General features: G+C 37.5%; 1 protein-coding gene and 1 pseudogene across 6 annotated transcripts in view; one reads left to right on the top strand and one right to left on the bottom strand.

Annotated features, from left to right (window-relative positions):
• TMEM117 (transmembrane protein 117) overlaps positions 1-21,396 on the top strand; it is a 497,242-nt gene that overhangs the window by 326,266 nt on the left and 149,580 nt on the right. The window lies entirely within an intron of this gene.
• Positions 19,031-20,032, bottom strand: LOC112867323 (transcription factor BTF3 pseudogene; annotated as a pseudogene).

Genomic DNA, 21,396 nt, shown 5'->3' with positions numbered 1-21,396 from the left:
AGCATCTTAGTATGTTTTCCTTGAACATTATTACTCAGGTCTATATATTACCAATTGCTCTTATACAAATGGGTTTATTTTTGACAAATGTGATAACATAGCTACAATGGATAACCTAAAGCATATTTTAAATGTTATAAAAATAATTTAATTAGTCACTGACAGATAATATTCTTGAATGGAGAGCAATTCAGTTCAATAAATTCACACTCTTATAGTCATTGTTTTTGTAAAATTATTGATTATTAGATAATATATTTGAGACATGATTTTTTTTTGTTGTATCTCAAAAGTGGTATTTCACATCATGGAGAACATAAAATAACTGGAGGAAAATTTAAAAGCCACTCTAAAAATATTTTTCCTATTTTATCCATTTCCATACAGTTAGATTATCTTGTCAACAGTTTTCATGGTTTTAAAAAGGCAAAATCTGATGCAAAAAGTTGAATATGGAAATTATGTGGGAAGTAATGAAATCTTCTGTTTTGTTCATACTTTTTGGATAAAAGGGATTTAGCGAGTATAAAGGGAATTTGTTTTTTTAGCTCTAGGAGATAACATACAAAAATCATTGGCAAGGTTTCAAATGTAACAAAAGATGGTATTTACACACTGTGTGTTACCCACTCAAAAAGAGGTATTTTCTTTTGGTTTTGCCTCAGTTAAGGGAACAGTGATTAGTGTGGACAGCCTGTACTGGAGAAGAAATTATGCAAAGAAAGTTTTCCTAAGTTGCAGTGTGATTATGTGCAGCATTTTTAGCAGTACGACATGCCATTTTGTTCTGGTAAACCTACCTTTTACCTACATGTAGCTGCTTTAATTCACAGATGTCTGTCAGATACTGTTTCCTTTGTAACTGTGGGGCTGAGTTCTTCCTTGATTCCTAGTGATAGATGTCTCTACGTTGAGGAAAATGGTTCCTGTCTCTTTCTGTAATTGTGCAAAGACAGAGCTGCTATAGCACACGGGCTTTTATGCCGGGGGTGAGACTAAAGTGATTGTATTTGAAAATACTAAATGGGAAAGGGAAGAATATTTATAGAACTTCCCTTCCAAAATCCCTTTCTCAGCCCTTTTGATAATTAAAAAGAACAAGATCTAAGAATTTAAATCCTAGATTAATTCCATACACTGTTCTATTTTACAGAAGGGTTATGAAAAATCATTTCCACTCACTTGTATCTGAAGCAAACATATGCATAACCAGGCATAAAAAAAAATCCAGGGGCGCCTGGGTGGCGCAGTCGGTTAAGCGTCCGACTTCAGCCAAGTCACGATCTTGCGGTCCGTGAGTTCGAGCCCCGCATCAGGCTCTGGGCTGATGGCTCAGAGCCTGGAGCCTGTTTCCGATTCTGTGTCTCCCTCTCTCTCTGCCCCTCCCCCGTTCATGCTCTGCCTCTCTCTGTCCCAAAAATAAATAAACGTTGAAAAAAAAAATTTTTTTTTAAATAAAAAAAAATCCAAGTAATATACACCTGAAACTAATGTAACATTGTGCACGGGCTGTGCTTTAATAAAAATAAATTTAAAAAATATTAAAATCAAGTAATATGATATTTATGTTAGCTCCTATTTCCCCATTTTATTTGTTCTCTAGTGACACAATTTGTATGCTTTTGATGGGAAGCATCTTGGGATAATATTTTCCAAAAGCTTAGCTTTATTTAAAAATATAAGGGAGACAGTCTTCTGCGATGAGTAGAGGAATGGGCAGAAGGAGGCTTTGGAAAATCTGGTGTTCATTAGGGCTTCACAATTACTCCAGTACTTTGCCTTCCAGACACAGGAGGGTTTTGCACTTTTCTGCCCCCTCTGACCACATGACTTGCTTTGGCGAATTAAAATGTGCGTGAAAGTGGCACGTGTCACATCTAAGTAGAAGCATTTAATTGTCAATGAGAAGCACTAAAGGGAGCTCATTTCTCGTAGCAACTGAAAGTTTACATCTAGCTGGAGCCCTCGTCATTCACCTTCCCTGAATGACCAGTGTAAACCAAGCATTCTTAACAACACAGTGATCATATAGTGTGAGTGAGAAATAATCCTTTGCAGATGTTAAGGCCCTGAGATGTGGGGATTATTTGAAACTGCATCCTGCTGAATATAGAAATTGATCCAAGAAGTTAAGTGTTGCTACAACAGGAGGCTGAAATTTTTGTCTTAAAGGCTGGACAGCAAATGGCAAAAAAGAAAAAAAAAAACTGATGTTTGAGGCTGGAAAAATGGTAATACAGGTGTTATAGTGGCAAAGAATTTGGTAAAAACTGTGGTCTGTGATTACTTAGATGCTCCAGGAGAACTTGGAAAATTCTGCAAGTGTTATAATGTGTTAGTAATGTTAGTAATGTTAGTAATGTGTTAGTACTGTGTTGCTCTGTGCACGGGTGTACAACTGTTCACTTCCATTCCATTTTATTTTTTTTATTTTTTGGGTGATTAGTATCTTTATATTTGAAAAACTACTTTACCTAGTGCTCTAATGGTTTGGGTAGACATCTCTTGATCATGATTATCTTAATTCTTAACTGAGAAACAAACTGCTATTTTTTCCTTTTTTGAATATCGTGGTCATCAGTAAAGTCTAGCAAAATTGTTTAACTTTCACCAGACAAAAGCTAATCAAGAAATTATTATCTTAATATACATGGTCTGGGTGAGTAACATGATAACAGTAAAATAGAATAATAAAAAGACCTAAGAATCAGTGGAAATGTCAGTCTGAGGAGTTTGGTAATAGCTCCCTAACATGCAATTAGATGTACGCCCTCTATGACTACTTTTGAGTTTTCTTTCTTTTTTCTTCAAAAGGGATGGGCTTTGTTATTCTGTGTGATCCTTTTCAGCTCTATAATGCTATTTTCTACTGTAAGATTAAAATATTGAAGCGTGAGTAATTCTGTTTGCTTTGCTCCACAGGGAAGAATATGGACTACTATAGTCTGAATGTTAGTGTCCCTCCAAAATTCACATTTTGAAATCTTAATGCCCTATAGGATGGTATTAGAAAGTGAGGCCTTCAGAAGGGCTTCAGAAAGTGAGACTTCAGAGGGGCACCTGGGTGGCTCAGTTGGTTGAGCGTCCGGCTCTTGGTTTCTGCTCAGGTCACAATCCCAGGGTCATGGGATTAAGCCCCCCCATTGGGCTCTATGCTGAGCATGGAGCCTGCTTAAGATTCTGTCTCCCTCTCTCTCTCTCCCTTTGCCCCTCCCACCTTCATGCGCGCACGCGCGCACACACACACACACACACACACACACACACACACACACACACGTGCTTTCTTTCTCTCTAAAAATTAATTAAATTTAAAAAAGGTTCCAGAGAGATCCCTAGTCCTCTCCCCCATGTGAAGAACAGTGAGAAGACATCAGCTATGAACCAGGAAGGGAACCTTCACCAAATTCTGGTGCCTTGATCTTAAACTTTCCAGCCTTTGAAATTGTGAGAAATACATTTTTGTGGTTTATAGGCCAGCCAGTCTGTGGTATTCTGTTATAGTAGGCCAAGCAGACTAACATATAGGCTAATGAATGTAAGTCACATGGAAGCAGATTTAGATTCATGTCCCTAATAATGTGAGCCTCTCAATGCTGAGTGAGCTTGCCTGATGAAAGGCTGGGTTTCCTGTCAGTAGAAGTATTCCAGCAAAGGCTAGATAATCTATCAGGGATGCATTAGAAGGATTTTCACATTCAGGGAGACAAAAAGGGAATCACTTCTAAATTTTCATCAAACCTACTGATTCTATGACTCTACATGTTTAACTAGAAAAGTATTACATTTTATTTGCTTTATAATGGAGAGGATACTAATTATAATTTAATATGTTCTGTATAATTCCATCATAATTATAAGGAAAATTTTTACATTAGACAAAAATTCATGAAAAGTTCTGGAACAACTATAGTATGCAAAACCCTTTGCCTCACTTTTCAAATAATAAATTAGCCTGTATCTTTTTTCTGGATGAATTTTGTCTTCTGGCCTTCAGCTTCCCTTCCATCTCAACGTGTCTTGTTAAGCAGTTGCCTATCTTTAATTAAAAGCTGCCTCTGGAACTGAGGAAAAGCATAATAACATTTCAAGCCCAAATCAGGTAACTGTACCTATTGAATCAGTCACCTTAATTTTAAACACTGCACAAAGTTAACAGGCTCCATTTAAGTGTGGCTGTTTCTAAACAGAGAGATCCAAGGATATACTTCAACTGGTTCTCTTGCTAGATGTAAGTTTTCTACTTCTGGATAAAAAGGTGATTGATGTTGCATTACTGTCTTGTCACATTATTGTCATATTATTTGGAGATTTTCACTGAAAAAGTGAATTCTGCATTTATGCATGATAGATGTAACTCCCAGGCATACATTTATACCTGCATGTTAACACAATCACATGCCCTCCCAGACTTAATTTTGCTGAATTTAGAACGTATGTTTTTATTAACTGTTTAAGTAAATACTTATTAAGTGCTGAATGCAATGTAAAATAGTGGTTAAAAGCACATAGTCTGGAGCCTGCTGCGTGGCTTTCAGTCCTGGCTTTGCTACTTACTATTGTGTATTAGTTATTATTTTGTTTTAAATGGTATTATGATTGCTGTTACTTGGCATCAGGTGGTCTCTGTGGCACTGAGAATATAACTTTGAAAGAGAAAATGACTCTTGACAACATAATTTTCTGTCTGATGAGAAATACAGGGTGTTGAGGGGTCAGGCAAAGCCAGCCTTGGGTGTGGATGCTATGACATGGTGCTAAGAGAGCTCCAGGGATTGTTTTGTAAATGAACTAGAACCTCAGTGTCATCTCAGGATAAGCAGGAGTCAGGTGAGAGGAAACATGGCGATTGGTTATGGGAGTGAGGCAAAAGGAAAGTTCAAGGGTAACACTGAATGTTTAGGCTTAAGCAACTGAACAGATGGTGATATTATTGACTGAGATAGGGCATTGTGGTAGAGGAGTAGGTCTTGTGGGGGGGGGGGGGGGTGAGGGGGTGGGAGGTGTGTAATAAGCCCAGATCTGCAGGATGAGATACAGTAAAACCTTGGTTTGTGAGCATAATTTGTTCCAGAATCATGCTTGTAATCCAAAGCATTTGTATATCAAAGCGAATTTCCCCATAAGAGATAATGGAAACTCAGAAGATTCATTCCACAATCCAAAAATTTTCATAGAAAATGATTATACTGTAATATAATACAAAATAATAAAGAATATACAAAATATAAAGAAAAATAAATGGTAACCTGCACTTACCTTTGAAAATCTTCATGACTGGTGTGAGGGAGACAGAGAGGAGGGTTATTGTGTAGGATGACTTTTACCATCACTAACAGAATCATTGCTATCTCTTGGCTCAATATAACCTTTTTTAAAAAATTTCTTTATTAAGTTTTTTGTGAATGGGGAGGGGCAGAGAGAAAGGGAGAGAGAAAATCCCAAGTATGCTTCGTACTGTTAGCACAGAACCCGACGACGTGGGGCTTGAACTCATGACACTGCAAGATCATGATCTGAGCTGAAACCAAGAGTCAGATGTTTAACCGACTGAGCCACCCAGGCACCCCAGAAACTTTCTTTTTGTGCAACTTTTACAAGGAACCTATCCAATGACACTAGCTTTGCCTCCTTTTGAGGATTTCTCAGAAATGTGACATTTCATTGTCATTAAACATATTCATCACTGGCACTACTATAGGCTTATTTGGGTGGTGTTTTTCTACAAAATTTTGCACTGTTTCCCGCATTTTACACATCTTCCTAATCTTACTTGAAGTGAGGGATTCCTCTGCCTTTTTCTCCTCCTCCTCTGCAGACGAGATGCAGACATAGACTTCTTATAAAACCTTGCAGTTTCAGCCACTTGCATACCTCATTCATACTTCTCAATGATTTCCTTCTTAACTTCCACAGTAATCATCTTCTTACTGCCTTTCTTTTAGACCTTTTTCTACATTGGGGCCATTGTATACGCTCGCACAGATGTTGACAATGGTACAATATTAATAAACTCTTGTCATATACTGTATCTAATGTAACTGGCAATAAGGCAGCAGAGGAAAGGGACTAGATCTGCAGGCAGCCTGACCTAGAATGAAGCAAAGCTTACCTAAGCTTACTCTTGTATGGAAAAGCCAAGGACTGTCCACAGGTACTTTGAAGTGACAAAAACTACCCTAGTGACAGTTGTAGGTACTTTCCAACATTCTAAAAAATCACTGATCTTCCAAACGCTGTGGCCTGAGACCCAGCATCCAGGCATGGGAGATGATAACCCACAATCCTGCAGAGGGGGAGGGAGGGGGGAGAAAGAGAGAGACAGACAGACAGACAGACAAGGAGAGAGAAGAACCATTGTCTCAGTTGTGACCGTGTGACGTTCAGCATCATGTACTACTCATATTGCAAGACATCACTCGTTTATCAAATTAAAATTTATTAGAAATGTTTGCTTGTCTTGCAGAACACTCACAGAACAAGTTACTTGCAGCCCAAGGTTTTACCGTCTCTTATAGAATATAGTGAATGGTATTGCAACAGCATTGTATGATAACAGATGGTAGCTACACTTGTGGAGAGCATAAAATAACGCTATGCACTTGCCGAATCTCTATGTTGTATACCTGAAACTAACGTAACATTGAATGTCAACTATACTTCAATTAGAGAAGGGGAGAGAGAGAGAGAGAGAGAGAGAGAGAGAGCAAGAGAGAGAGATACTTAATAAACAATTCTTTATATACATCTGAAGCTGCAGAATGAGGGAATGAAGTCCAAGACAGAAATATTACTAAAGTTTGTATTTCAGTTTATATTTTTACTCTCATGTAGATATTGTTATCTACATGCATGTGGTTTTTGAAGGAATGTGAGTGGATGTTGAGTGAGAATAAAAGATCTGTGATAAAACCTGTAGAGCTCTTTTATCTGGGAACAGGCAGAAGAAGCATCTATAAAGAAGTCAGAGAAAGAGAGGACAGAATGAAAAATATGAAAAGGGGCCAGGAGAAGAGAGAGTATCAAGAGATAGAGAAACATCAGCAGTCAAATGCTGGATGTCTAACAAGCAAGGTCAAAATGCAAAGTGTCTCTGGTGTTTTGCTGGTGACCTCAGCAGGAATGCTTTTCTGGAATATTGCACTAGCAGCCAGACCTGTACTGGGTCAAGCTGTGATTAGGAGAGGAGGAAGTAGAACCAGGGAGTATAGTCAGGAGGTGAGAAAGAAGACTGAAGGGATGTCTATATATTTAGAAATGAATATTCTCAATGAAAAAATGAAATATTTACCGGTTTGCTATTTATTGATTTGTTCAGAGCATATTCATTTCTAAAAGAGAGCTCATTTCAAAGTATTTGCTGAACAGATAAATAAACAGATAAATAAACAGATAAATAACCAAATAAAGCCTCTTAAATTAAATTCTGTGGTAAAAATTTACTACGTGTGTAATTCTCATTCTTTAGTAGGAAGGTACAGTGTAAATAGTTCATAAGGTTTTAAATTAAAATACCTTTAAAATTTTAAAAGAAATGTACAAAAATGGAAATGGTGATTAAATTCTCTACATATCTCTGCCTATATCACAGTACTTGAGAGCAAGAATGACCTCTTACTGTTTTCCAAGGACTTAGCACAGTGCCTGACACACAATAAGCATGAAGCACATTTTTGTGAAATTAATTACTTTGGTGAGGACCTTCAAATCTAACATACTCTATAATATTTCTGAAAAATTCTCTAGACTTCATTAAAATGATTAAATAGTAATTAAACATAAACATTTTCACTTAACATTTTCACATATACATTTCATATTCAGTTGATGCTTTAGAAGAAAAGGTGTAATGTTTCTGAATTATTCTTTCTGAAAAATGTTTAGAAGTATTTAATTTCAATACTTTAAAAAGTCATTTAAAAAAAGAAAATAAAAAGTCATTTTGGTTCCAAATTACATACTTTACCTACAACTAGAAATTCCATTAAAATACTATGAGATGTATAACCACAGTGACATAATTCCAGCCCCTACTGACCCTGAACATTTTTATCTTCGGATCTTTTCCTTATTTCTTAAAGGTAAGTGAGGTTTAAGGAAAAAGAATTAAATAAGCTGGTCTTAAATTGCTTAATAGTGCCTCTATCATAGGCCTTTATTCCAATTGCTAAAACCTGAAATAGCAACATTGAGCCCAAGAGTAATCCTTGGATTTATGAATTTTTGAAAGAAAAATGCCCTTCAATAAAGGCTTAGAAATACCGCATTAGATTTTCTGTATAACAAGAATTGGTAGAACAGTTATTCCTCTTTAGTTTTAAATCTGCTGGTTGAATGGAGTACTCCCCTGAGCCATAAGGCCTAAGTCATACTTATTAAGTTTCTAAAGTATAGGTCATGATTTCAAAAAACTCCCTTGAGTTTGCATATAATGGTATAAATGCACAAAATTAAACTGGAAATCATAAATTCTAGAAGAAAGAAGGCAGCATTTAACCAAGTATAGTGACTTGACCGATTTCAGGAGTGTGACAATCTTTGCCTATCTTCACTGTTTCTCATGACACATGTCCCCCTCCATCGTCTCTAGTAGACTAAAGTTGCAAGGCTTTCATAGTAACAGAACTTCAGACATCCTACAACTTGACCTGTTAGAAAGCCCAGACATTTTCTTTCTTGCTGTTTCCCCACAACTTGTAGGAACCATTGGTGGAATACTTTGAAGTATTTCTCTTCATCCTGCAAATGTTTACCAAGTGGCCACAATGCAGAGGACTCAGAATGAAATGCTACTACAATAATGTGTTTTGGTGCACAGAAGTCCTCCTTAAAAAGAGTGTTTGCTTTTGTGTGCTTTGATCAAAACCTGCCTATGAGAATTAAGATTTTCTGTTCAGGTGACAGTTATATCAGAATAGTGGTTATTCTTTACATAAATCATTCCAATCATATTGTCTGTCAGCTTTTTGTAGAATGAATGAGGAGTAACACATCTCAGTGTCACCAAGGTACAGCTGGTTGTTTAGTACCCATGATTCACTGTGATTCACATCTGGTTCAGAGATTGGTGACCCACAAACTTAATTTTGTGGTACATTAGTCACTGTGGGAAACTCACAACTGATTGGTTTTCAAACCAGAATTGCTGGTAACTAATACTCCGATGTTCTCTGCAGGGCAACTTTTTCACCATCATCAAGTAGAAATGAATCATTGTTTACTTTGTGAGCCATTGATCAAAATTAAGGGAGGTGAAGACTGCAGGAGAGGGTTTATCCAAGACAAGTTGAGACTTGTGACAGTTCTCATCAATGGGTGGTTTCTTTCAGGGACCAGACTGCTACTGCTGTTGGTACCCTAATCCACTGTAAATTCTGCCAGCATGGCTGGTTCTGTAATGCCAGCTCTTATTTTCAGAATATTCTGTTCCTACATTTCCCCCCATTGGCCAGAGCTCCCTCGTGCTTTCTCTCTTTACAAGAAGGGATGGATGCACTAACTGTATTGAAGGTTGAAATGCTTTGATGTTCATTGTTGCACCCAAAATATATAAAGAACTTATAAAACTCAGCACCTAGAAAGCAAATCGCCCTGTTTAATAATGGGCAGAAGACATGAGTATACATTTTTTCAAAGAAGAAATACAGATGGCCAACAGACATGTGAAAAGATGCTCAGCATCACTCATCATCAGGGAAGTAGAAATCAAAACTACAATGAGATATCACCCCACAGCAGTCAGAGTGGCTAAAATTAACAACACAGGAAACAACAAATGTTGGCAAGGATGAGGATAAAGGGGAACCCTCTGACACTATTGGTGGGAATGCAAACTGGTGCAGCCACTCCGGAAAACAGTATGGAGTTTCCTCAGAAAGTTAAAAATAGCACTACCCTATGACCCAGAAATTGTACTATGAGGTATTTACCCAAAGAATACAAACATACTAATTGGAAGGGATACATGCACCCTGTTGTTTATAGCAGCATTATCAACAGTAGCACCTAGGAAGCTTTTTGATGAGCTAGAGGTAGAATGTATAGACAGGTGTCAAAGATCCAATGAGGCACTCTGAGTTTGTTCTACATATTTTGTTATTAATCTAAAGGTTAAATGAAATCTGATTATGATAGCTGGGCATATGAGTGGCCCACAAGGACCAGTGTATCTCCATGCATAAGCTGGACAAAGCTTTGCTATTGTCAGAAAAAAAAATACAAACTTTCCCCATTTATATTTGTTGACTATGTTAGGCACTCTGTTGGGAAGGCAACAGTGGACAGAAAACATACATAGTTTTTGCCTTCCTGTAAGACTTACTTTCTTACCAACTAGACTGATGGTAAGACATAAATAAAGAAATAAGCAAATTTAAATAATTCCAAATAGTAATTTCTACAAAGGAAGCAAGTATCAATAAATATCCCTTTCTAGTTCTCTTCCTCATCAGGTCACATTTTTTGAAAGGGTTGTCCACACTCACTCTCCACTTGATTTGCCAATTACCGTGTCCTCTCTACTCCTATTCCATGGTAGTTTATTGCCATCATTTCTTCTGAATTTCAGCTTTTGTCAGATTTCTGTTGCAAAAACCAGCACTGTATTTGGAAGTTAATCATGCATTGTTGACTTTGGCAGATCATCTTTTATTTAAGGTGAGCAGTTATGAAGGACATAGTTGAAAAGTAATATCTTGACCTTTTCATGATGCCCTTAAGTCAGACAATGAAGTGGAACTTTTTGTATATGTATTAGACATTGCATTATTTTAAAAATTATATATCTTTTTAACAAAATTTTCAATTAATATCAGTATACAGACAGTTTATTTAGAGTCAGAATGGCTCTTGTCTTTCCAAAGCACACATCAAAATGTGGAACACAGGCCTCAAGAGGTAAAATAGGAATTTATAAGTAGGAGAGATGTGTTATATAAAATATGTACTAGCAACTGAATGTGTGTCTCTCCAGAATTCATATGTTAAAACCTAATGCCCATTGTGATGCTATTTGGAGGGGGTGCCTTTGAGAGGTGATAAGGTCATGAGAGTAGAGCCCTCATAAATGGGATTAGTGCTCTTATAAAAGAAGCCCCAGAGGGGCGCCTGGATGGCTCAGTTGGTTACTCAGCTCATGATCTCAAGATTCTGGAGTTTCCACCCCATGTCAGGCTCTCTGCTGTCAGCACAGAGCCCACTTCAGATCCTCTGTCTCCCTCTCTCTCTGCCCCTCCCCCACTCATGCTCGCTCGCTCTCTCTCTCTCTCTCTCTCTCTCAAAAATAAATAATCATTTAAAAAAATAAAAAAATAAAAGAAGTCCCAGGGAGCTCGCTCATTCCTTCCACCATGTAGGGCACAGTGAACGAAGATGGCTAACAATGAACCAGAAAGCAGGCTCTTACCAGATAGTGAATCTGCAGGAACCTTGATCTTGGATTTCTCAGACTCTAGAACTGTGAGGAATAAATTTCCTTTATTTATAAGCCACCCAGTCTGTGGTATTTTATTATAGCAGCCCAAACAGCCTAAGACAGCACATCCAGCAAAAATAATACTTTCAATATTTCACTGGTTTGGGTTACAAATCTTTTATTTTGAACTGTTTCCAACTTACAAAAAAGTTGTAAGAATAGTGCAAAGAATTCCTGTATACTTTTCTTTTATGTTCCCCCACTGACAGATTTTTAAAGACATTTGCTTTATCATTCTTTCTCTCTCATTCACTATATAGTTATTATTTTCCTGATGTTGGTAATTGGACTGCAGTCATGTGAGACAATGCCCTTCTTTTAGGGAAGAATAAATATTTCATTGTATTTCCTAAAACTCTTCTTTTAGGAAAGTATAAATACTTTGTGATATTTTCTAAAACAAGGATATTTTCTGACATTACCACAGTCTAATTGTCATAATCAGGAGATTAATATTGCTATAATACTTGAATTTATGGACCTTGTTCAAAGCTTGTCAGTTGTCTCAAAAATGTTCTTTATAGGACAAATAATAAAAAAGATAAATAATAAAAAATAAAAAGACTTTTTTATTTTCATCTGATTCAGTACTTCAGGACAGAAACATGCATATATTTAGTTGTCAAGCTTCTTTAATCTAGAACAGAACACTTATATTTCATGAAGCTATTTTTTAGATGTGTAGTCTTTTGCAGATGCTGAAATAAACTATTTTCATTCAATGATGAAAAATTATTAAAACTCTTTCAAGATTTGATGAGCCTTAGACAACACATAATATAGTATGAATATTTTATATATATCCAGGCATTTAGGAATTGAAGATATTCTTAGCTTAACACATTTTCATTTTGAATCAGTGAACTTCTGAAAAGTAAATGTTGCTTTATGCCAATATTCTTTAAGCCTGTCCTTCTGTTTGTTTTATGTAGTTTAGAATCAGCAATACTTTAAACAAGTGTTCCGTAAGCTCCAAAAATAGACTCCACTGGGCTAGAATTGACCATGAGTTCCATTTGGAAATGGAATATTACCAAAAGGGATTATGGTAGTCATGAAAGTAATCATGGAGGAAGGTGTATTTAATTAGGCGCTTGGAGAAAGCTGAGGTCAAGAAGAGGCAGAGAGAAGCAGAAACATCACATGACAGAAGGTCCAGCAAGAAGTAACAAGCAGTTTGTATCCCAGACCCAAATGGGTACCTGGCAATAAGAAAACCTTTTTCTTCTCTTAAGAACCTTGTCTCACAGGGCTGGGTTTCAGAGCAGGAACTTCCCACAGTTCTTAGAAGCACTGAGGTTCTGAGCAGGTAGATTATACACAATGACTTACCTAAAAAGGTAAGACTGCCTTCTGGGAACTGTCAAAAGCCTGTTGATCATAACTAGGTTCCAAACTCAGAACTAAACAAGCTATAGTGTTGGCATAAAGGGATTCACCTAGAACTGAGTCAAAGATATTTAGTCCTCTAACCTCCAATGAGAGACACATATTTACATGTTAGGCTTTTATTCCCAGCTGTGCCATGAAAATCTGCATTTTCATGGTTTTCTTGCCATGTTTCCTACCGTGAGTTGAGTGAAGAGACTGTTTTGTTTTGCTCAGTATTCCCAGGGTGTACTAGGTATTTAATAAATATTTGTTCAATTGCTGATGCCAGAATAAATGAGTAAAATCTTTTTTGGTAAACAAACTAGAATCTTCTTATTTATTTATTTTACTTATGGAAAGTTGCTGTGGAATGAGGACATCCTAATGGGGAGGGTTTGTCTGTACAAGTAACCTCCATTTTGTTCTTTCACGGTTCACCCTCCTCTTGGGGTGTCTTACTGTCATTACTGCTACCATCACCACAACCTGGGCCAGGCATAATTGGAAACATATTCTTTGTTTCTCATTATCATAATTAATACAGTAAAAAAACTTCTTTTAGAAAATCAGCACTAACCATTAAAAACAGAACAAAAAAGTATTTTAAGAATGTATAGATATCATGCACACAGACTGATATTCTATATACAGGTCTGTAATCCTCTACTGTCTTCTCACATCAGGCATCTGAACAATTTCAGGGACTTTTTACCTTTTTCTCTTTGCTGCTATGCCTGATTCTTTGTGGTTCAGGCCACCTCATTTCTGGTTGTAATGGAATCTTTTCTGAATAAGTCTGGTACAATGCTACAATTACCTTTCCAGGATAGGTCTGAGTTACTGACACACTGTGGGGATCAATCCTGCTCTCCAAGTATTACAAACGAACAATACGGGAGCCCAAACCTACATGGAAGAGTTAGCAGTAGCTTCGAGTCATTTCTGTTTGATTCTCAGCCATGTTATCTACTCCATCATTGTCTCGCTATTGAAATAGCCTTACAATTCTATTCCAAAATGACTGCAATTTATTGAATACTTCTTGTGTGCCTCATATTGGGCCCTTCACCGTCATTGTTTTAGTTAATCCACACCACCATGGTAATCATTATTATCTGTATTTTAAAGATGAAAGCCTGTGACTGAAAGAGGTTGCGTAGCTGGTGAACAACAAAGCTGGAATTCGATGGTGGGCAGGCTGACTTCAGAGCCTGCATGATACTGCACAGAGTGGCCTCACTCATTCCAAGATTTTAAGACATTTACTACATTTAACAATGATTAGTTTTATTTTTCACATATGTAGAGTCCAACAATCCTTTGAGTATATCTACCTATGTTCTAATATCCTCCTATTATTGACAAAGAAATTGAAACAAAAGTCCAGTGACCTACCAAAGGCCACAGAATTAATTAATGTCTCTGTGACAATGAGTACTCAGGGCTATTGGCTCCTGGTTTAATATTCTTTTTACTGTATTGCATTGCCTCCCCATATTCTTTTTAAAAAAATCGATATAATTCAAACGAAAAGAATTTGCCAATGATTGGATATGTTGAGATAACAGCTCTTGTAAGCCAATAGTAATAATCAGAACATTCTCTGTAGTTTAAATTGATGTAATTGTATATCATTTTCTCTCAATTACTGGAATTAGGCAAGAAAAAGATGTATAATATATAGTTTAATATGCCAATAAAGCATGATGTATTAAGAGAACCTTCACTTAAGTTCTCATGTGAAAAGCCAATTGCTATTTTTCTTATTTTATCTTCAGACGTTTCAAGGTCCTGATTTCTTCAAAACATAATTTTCAAGGTTGAAAATAAAGCTTTAAGTCGATATCCTAAATTCTGGCACTAAGAACCACCACAAAACCCCAGAATTTTACCTGGGAACACTAGAAGTGAAAAGATATTAAATATTACAGCTGGTCAAGGACTCTACTCCTGAGAAAATAGCAAGTTAAACATTCCTGCACAAAATATCTGCCAGAGAGAGAATATTCCAACATTGATTGTAAGAATGACTAGGTGATACCTAAATTTTTTTGCATTCTAAAATTCTGTAATTCTGCATAGACTGTTTTCTTGTGTAAGGTTATGTATGTGTTTGGACAAGGCATGAATTGCTCAGAATAATGATTAAAGCAACTCGAATTAACATCCTAAGGAAATGTGAGTTTGAGCATGCTGATTTTATGGAGCACTGTCCAGACATTAGGAGCTGTGTTTTGGCAGGATATTTAATGACATGAGATATGGAGAAAAAATATGCTGATCTAAGTAACTTTGGTAAAAAGTGTTTTGACTGGGAACTAAAAGACTAAAGACAAAAGGAACAAGACATAAACAACTGTATTCTAGTTGGTAAAGTTACTTCTCATGAGGATATGGGTTAACAGTTCTGAGTCTGTTTTACATACATGCTGGGGTTGATCAATGAATAAATGAATGGCAGGTGGTGGAAGTCAAATTTCTCACTGTAGAAAAGGGAGGTTACTGATTAACCGGGGGGTTGGAGCTGGCTACAATGAACAGTGTGGTACTGGATTAGAGTCAGAAACCTCAACATAAGCTCGCGGTTGGCCTTGTAGAGATAAATGGATACTTACAGAAATAAGATTAAATATTGCATTTATAGGTGAAAATGCATATACATATTTCCTAGTTTTGTGTGCGGAGATGGCTTAGACAGAATGACAGTCTGGTAGTAGGTGCCCAAATCTTGGGCAACTTTGACCAACAAAATAAATGAAATAGTACTAGATTGTAATCCATAGTATCAAATAAATATCCATGAGTCCACACTAATATAATAAATGACTGAATAAATAGAGAAATCTCCCATATGGGAGAATTATAAATAATTTATATAGATACTCTTCCCTTCAAGATAGTGAAGCTTAACTCCTTACTCCTTGAGTATGGGCTAAGTTTTGTGACTTGCTTCCAAAGAATAGGAAGTAATACAATAGTATGGAAAGGAGGTTAAAAAAAAAAAAAAAAAGTAACCTTATCATGGAGAAATCTGGCAAACATCACCTGGCCAGGGCCAGTTATTCAAGTTTAATGTCATCAGTGATGAGTCACATTGATAGCATGTAGATTAAGAACCTACGGGGGTGCCTGGGTGGCGCAGTCGGTTAAGCGTCCGACTTCAGCCAGGTCACGATCTCGCGGTCTGTGAGTTCGAGCCCCACGTCAGGCTCTGGGCTGATGGCTCGGAGCCTGGAGTCTGTTTCCGATTCTGTGTCTCCCTCTCTCTCTGCCCCTCCCCCGTTCATGCTCTGTCTCTCTCTGTCCCAAAAATAAATAAAAAACGTTGAAAAAAAATTTTTAAGAACCTACGCATCTGTAAAATTTAAAACATTTGTTTTAGACACTTGGAGTTGTTGGTTCAGTGTTATCTGTAGACAGTGACGGCTGAGGTGCAATTGATCCTGTCTAACCTTTTAAGCGCTATTCTGGCTATGAATTTCATTCACCTCTCCCACCCCCACCCCCTTGAACCTCAACAGTTCCTTTGTGTTGATTTCAGATCTCTGCTGTCCTCTCAGAGAGGTATCTGAAGCTGGTTTAATCTCTTGAATCTAGCCACAATCCTCTCCAAATGCCCTAAAGCTGTGATATCATTCTTTTGTAAAAAGACCTGCGGCCTCCCATGGGCTACAGCCTCAGAAGCCCTGATGTGTTTGAATGCCTTCATATTTATCTGGTAATTTCTGCATGTCACCACTGTCCCTTTAAAGTGGACCCTGATGATGTAGGGGATAAGATGTTTTGCTGTCTGATCTCTTCATCCTTCTTCTATCCCTCTTTTACTTCTAATACTCTATGGCTGGAGGGGCAGATTTCTCCCATTTCCATGAGCAGTTATTTCTTTTATTGTATCCATTCTGTATTGTCTCCATTCCTGTGTTCAAGTCAGCCAGCCCTCTTGACAGAGGAGCCCTGAGATATTAGAAAGCAGGAATTAACAAGGATTAAGATATATTGGCTTAATATTTCCAAAATTTAACCCCCATTTAATCTCTGCCCTGATCTGGGCATGCAAATGCCACATACTAGGATTTCTGGGAATAGAAATCCTTTCAGAATACTATGTTCTGTAAATTACATATTATGGTGGTTGAAGACCCAGGAAGATGAAACTGTGAAGGGTGTACTTTGGTAAAAAGTCATAAACCAAGAATATCAAAATCTTTAACTTTCTTTTAGTCCTCAGTCCCTAGGCCAATCCATATGAATTTCTTTCTACTAAGATCCCCTTTTTCCAGCATTATAATAGCAGTATTTCTATAGATGCCTTGGGCCTTTACATTATGTCAAAGTCCCCTTAACCTCCACCCCAGATCTTTTCTACTAATGGTATCTTCTACCTTGATCATAATTTGGAACTAGATCCTTCAGTTTCTATGCATGTTGGATGAAGCCTTTCTTACTGCCAAAGTTAAAATAAATTTATTTATTCATTTATTTACTTATTTACTTATTTATTAATTTATTTAATGTTTTTTTTTTTTTTAACGTTTATTTATTTTTTTGGGACAGAGAGAGACAGAGCATGAACGGGGGAGGGGCAGAGAGAGAGGGAGACACAGAATCAGAAACAGGGTCCAGGCTCTGAGCCATCAGCCCAGAGCCCGACGCGGGGCTCGAACTCACAGACCGCGAGATGGTGACCTGGCTGAAGTCAGACGCTTAACCGACTGCGCCACCCAGGCGCCCCTATTTAATGTTTTTATTTGAGAGATAGTGAGTGTATGAGCATGAGTAGGGGAGGGGCAGAGGGAGATAGAGAATCTTAAGAGGCTCCATGCTTAGTGCAGAGCCCAATGCGGGGCTCAATCCCATGACCCTGGGATCGTGACCTGAACATAAATCAAGAGTTGGATGCTCAACCAACTGAGCCACCCCTATTTATTGTTTACTTATTTTTATTTTTTTGAATTTAACTATGTATTTTTTAAATATTTATTGAGAGAGAGAGAGAGAGAGAATGCACATGGGTGGGGAAGGGCATAGAGAGAGGGAGTTAGGGAGAGAGAGAAAATCCCAAGCACAGGGGCTGGATCCCAGGAACCATGAGTTTATGACCTGAGCTGAAATCAAGAGTCAGATGCTTAACTGAATGAGCCACTTGGGCACTCCCCTATTTGTTTTTTTCTATGTGGTTTCAAACTAAAGGCTATTAAAAGTATTCGATTTTTCCCCCAAATTAGCACTTCCATTGCTGCTAAGAAAATGTCACTCATTTTGTAATCCAAAGCACTACCTTCATAAACCATGAGTTTTCTACAAGTTTTAGGGTCCTGCCTCCTACCATCTACACTGGAATTTCACCTTAATTAACTAGCGCAATAAACTATAGGCTGTGCAGACTGACTTGTGAGGTCCTGTAGCAAACCAATGCAAAAACATAAATTTAGGTCAATAATAAGCAGAAGTACAAAATATGCCAAGAGAAGCTTCTGAAAAGTATGATTGTCTGTCTCATCCTGCCAGTGGGCTGGGCCCTTTCATAAGATGAGGACTTCCTGAGATGTGATGCTCTCTTTCTAGCGGTCAGTACAGCCCTCCCAAATCTTACTGACTTTGTACTATTTATAAGTTTCAGTGTTTACTCATCTTTATTTTGGTAAATGTTCCTTCCCCCATACCTAACCTTTATAGTTTCTCTTCTTACTCAAGGAAAAGACTTTAACTTCATTATTATTCCATGTTTACCTGCTTCTACCTTGACTTTCTTACACACACACATGTACAATACCCATGTATGTGTACACACACATGTGCATGCTCAAAAGCATGGAAGTGCACACACACGCATACTCACAAATGCATACACATACAAACATATATTGAATGGATTGTAATCCTTATTTCATGATACTTTCATTATTGATCTATGTAAAACCATCTTTTATGTATACATCTCTATGTCAATCTTAGATGTTATCAGTTTCAGTCATTGTCCATCTGCTCGAGAATCCACAAAGTACACATAATTTAAATTAGTCCCTTATGTTCCATCTACCTCAAATCTACATAGTCATTGACATCCCTTTTCCACCCCCCTTCATCTGTACCAAGTCCAGTACAAAGGGGAGCCAGGAATGAGTAATGATTTCTTCAACTACTATTGTTGTGTGTGTGTGTGTTTTTAATAGGCAAAGAACTTTATTAACCTGATTCCAAACTTTATTCCCAGGCTTCTTCAGCTTAATTAGCTGCAAAGAATGAATTGTGTACAAGCAACAGCTGCAAAGAACTTCAGGGTCCATGGGGCTGGGGCTTAAAATTATTAGAGAACTAGATTTTATCAGATCCATGAACAAAATTTTAAAAAGTAGTCATAATATAAAATAGCAGCTCCCAGTAACTTCTTTAAGTTTTATCTTCTTCAAAAGTTGGCTGCATTCAGTTTGCTTCATTGCTTCATCAGTTACCCACAAGATCTGAAACTCCGCCATCCTCCTCTTCCCTGGTAGTGAGTTGTGCTTTTCCATCCACAGATTGTGTGGGCAGAACTTCAGCCAGTCTTCTTAAACCAGTCAGACTGTCTGCCTCAAGTTTGGTTTAAGATACTGCGTAGCATTTCTGCCAGCTGCTCTGTCTCAGCATGGCCTGTGATGGCGAACGTGTTCGCTGCCAGGGATGCCTGAACTTCAGGGTTGTGGAAGTGGATCACTGTTCCTTGGTTTGTGAACATACTCACTTCTTCAATACCAGAGATATTGTTTATGTCTAATTTTTTACGGATGTTGTTTATCATCTGCTGCCGCCGTTGTGTGAACCACCTTCTTCTTTCGGTGAGCAGTTCCTTTCCCGCCAATGTGCGCTTGTGCTTGCAGTTTGGCGAGTTCCTCCTGGTTCATGATAGTTTCTTTCATCTTGTTGGAGTGGAAATGGGACTGTGTGGAGGACTAGGGTTGGTATTCAGGGGGTCTCGGGTGGACGCCGCTGAGATTAGGTACACACTCGCGAGGATGCCAGATGGCAGCTAGAGCTAACTCTATATTGTTTAACAAAGTCTTAATCTAAAAGGAAACTATTGTTGGCAAAATTTCAGGTATCTGAAAGCATGGGAAGTAGGATTTAGCATGAGAAGTTATTGGGAGCTTGAACAAAATTTTTTTTTAATTTTTTCCTATGAAACTCTACCAAATAATTGTGATCCCCCAATTCTTTTGTCTGTGAGACCAGTTTTGCCTCTGAATATTCTTTTATTTACTTATTTTTTTTAAGTTTACTTATTTATTTTGGGGGGGGTGCAGAGAAAAATGGACAGAGAGAGAATCACAAGCAGACTCTGTGCTGTCAGCATAGAGGCCAGTGCAGGGCTCAAACACAAGAACCATGAGATAATGACCCAAGCCGAAATCAAGAGTCAGACACTTAACTGACTGAGCCACCCAGGTGTTCGGCCTCTGAATATTCTTTTAGTAACCAAACCATGCCAGAGGCAATGCAATTTGCTATGATAAATCAATGAGTGGAGCTGTCATTGTATGGTAAATAGAGAATTTCAAAAAATCACTATAGCTTTGTTCTCCCCAGGCCCACTTCATTTCTGTATTTCTCAGCCCTCCGCTTATCATATTTCCCCAGAACTGTCTTCTGGAAACTTGAGGTAGACCAGCCACCTATACTACCGACCATACAGTCTCTCCTATATTTACAAGGATGGGAATGCTGAGCTCAGTGCTCCAAGATATGTGTGATTTATTCATACTTGAGCTTTGGTGAGGTAGAATCACTGCATGCTGTCTTTTTTTTTGAGTATAGTGTTTTCATGTGTCTTTTCATGGAGCAGTAAATTTGGGGTAGGGAAGGGAACAAAGACTATATGTCAAAGAAAATACTTTGTATGTTTAATCCATATTGAGAAAGAACAGACCACTTTTAGGTTTCCCCTTACACTTCAAAAATATAGCTGGCTGGAATTTTCTTGTAATATACCATGAAGTAACTTAGTACTTAATGAAATGAAATTTGAGTATCACAAAGAGGAAATAAATGACAGGCCAAAAAACTGCCATGAAATTACATTAAAATGTACTTGGCGTACATTTAAATTACCCTAGTTGCATTGCAAAAATAGCACAGTGATAGAGTTGCTGGAATTAAAAGAACAGAATGTTGCCAAGGTTGAAACTATCAAAGGCAATTGAGTGTGTTTTTTTTTTTTTCCCTTGTGAATAAATGAGCTGATTTTTTCCCTTTTGGCATAAGATGCTAAGATGATCTATCCTATCCTATCCTATCCTATCCTATCCTATCCTATCCTATCATCTTCAAGTAGATTCTAATTTTACACCTATATTATATACACACTTCATTATTTGTTTCCATTAAAGCAATTATAGTATATACATATCTTCATTGCTGACTTTACCACAGTATAATTTTTCTATGCAGAATATTATAGTGCTAACCACAGGTCTCTGAGGTTAATGAATTGGATACTGAGCATCGTTGCTTGTTGTAAATCTGTTGTAGCTGTAGAAGACTCCAGTTAAGCTACCCTTGATTATCAACATTATAGG

This window comes from Puma concolor, chromosome B4 (assembly GCF_028749965.1).
Source record: "Puma concolor isolate L17-30 chromosome B4, mPumCon1.1.hap2, whole genome shotgun sequence".
NCBI lineage: Eukaryota > Metazoa > Chordata > Mammalia > Carnivora > Felidae > Puma > Puma concolor.
The sequence above is the reverse complement of the archived record's forward strand: the minus strand, read 5'-3'. Positions and strand labels throughout refer to the sequence as shown.